General features: G+C 37.5%; 1 pseudogene; it reads left to right on the top strand.

Annotated features, from left to right (window-relative positions):
• On the top strand, positions 373–985 carry LOC102179099 (annotated as a pseudogene).

Genomic DNA, 1,869 nt, shown 5'->3' on the forward strand with positions numbered 1-1,869 from the left:
TACTAGGTTTGTCATACTGACCTTTTTCTTTCTTTTTCCAGCCATTTTATACATCCGTATGAGTAACACACATATTTGTCATTCTATTAGGATGATATATTCATCACATAAATGTTTTGTTTTGTTTGGGGGCTTCCCTCTTGGCTCAGCTGGTAAAGAACCCACCTGCAATGTGGAAGACCTGGGTTCGATCCCTGGGTTAGGAAGATCCCCTGGAGAAGGGAAAGGCTACCCATTCCAGTATTCTGGCCTAGAGAAGTCCATGGACTGTCGGACACGACTGAGCAACTTTCACTTCACTTAACACCATTAAAAGGGCACATAAGTCTCTTTGTTCAGTATATCTAACTTCACTATTAATAAATTATAAGTTCAATTTAAATCTAGTTTTCTGGCTTTTCCGGTAAGCGGCCTGAGGTGACTCCTAAAAATGGTGCGCTATTCACTTGACCCAGAAAACCCCACAAAATCATGCAAATCAAGAGGTTCAAATCTTCGTGTACACTTTAAGAACACTCGTGAAACCACCCAGGCCATAAAGGGTATGCATATCCGAAAAGCCACCAAGTATCTGAAGGACGTCACGTTAAAGAAGCAGTGTGTGCCGTTCCGCCGCTACAACTGTGGAGTTGGCACGTGTGCACAGGCCAAACAGTGGGGCTGGCCTCAGGGTCGATGGCCCAAAAAGAGTGCTGAATTTTTACTACACATGCTCAAAAATGCAGAGAATAATGCTGAACTTAAGGGCTTAGATGTAGATTCTCTGGTCATTGAGCACATCCAAGTGAACAAAGCCCCCAAGATGCGACGCAGGACTTACAGAGCTCAAGGTTGGATCAACCCCTACATGAGCTCTCCCTGCCACATTGAGATGATCCTTACTGAAAAAGAACAGATTGTTCCTAAACCAGAAGAGGAGGTTGCACAGAAGAAAAAGATATCCCAGAAGAAACTGAAGAAACAAAAACTTATGGCCCGGGAATAAATGCTGCAAAAAATAAATGCAAATAAAAGTTAAAAAAAATAAATTAAATAAATAAATAAATAAATAAATCTAGTCCTCTGGACTTTGTAAAGGTTATTTTTTCCTGTTCTAATAGATTCCTAAGAATTACTATGGATCCCTTTTTTTAAAAAGCTTCTAAGAAAACAACTCTAATTAGCTTCTTCTCCTAATACTAATAATGTTTACATAGGCTTTACATATAGAATATTAACAATTATTTCATTTTAACCTTAACCCTATCAAATGAATATTAATATCATTATCCCCATTTTACATTTGGCTTAGAGGCATTAAATTTCTCATTCATATTGTTAATCAATAGGAAAGCCCACGTTTGAATTCAAGTATTTCACTCTACCAGAGCTATCTTACAAAATTTTTCCACTTCCCAGAGCTGTCTTACAAAATTTTCTTAATAATGCTGCCGTCACAAAAGTACATCCAGTCTTGATTTCGTCTTTCAGTCCTTTAAAGTTTAGTTATTTTTCAGGTTGGGCCTTCTACTCATGTTACTCTGCATATTTCTGCAAGGTCTTCACCACTTAGTATCCAGATTTCTGTCTCCAGCTGTCTGTCAGACATACCTACTTGGATGTCTCAGAGCCTCCTAAATATTACATGTTTTAAAATTATATTTTCTAAAAAAATTAAAAATAAATTTAAAAATAATAATAATAAAATTATCTTTTCTCTCAAGCATGTCCCTGCTTCTATGTCTTGCAATGACTCAACATGGAACTTTAGGTATTGTTATCCTTAATTTGCCTACTTTATCCCTCACCCTGCCCTTTCCTACAGCAAACACTCTCCAAACCCTATCCTTTTTACTTCTCCCACTACTTCAGGTTTTATTCCCAATCCAT

This window comes from Capra hircus, chromosome 7 (assembly GCF_001704415.2).
Source record: "Capra hircus breed San Clemente chromosome 7, ASM170441v1, whole genome shotgun sequence".
Taxonomy (NCBI): domain Eukaryota; kingdom Metazoa; phylum Chordata; class Mammalia; order Artiodactyla; family Bovidae; genus Capra; species Capra hircus.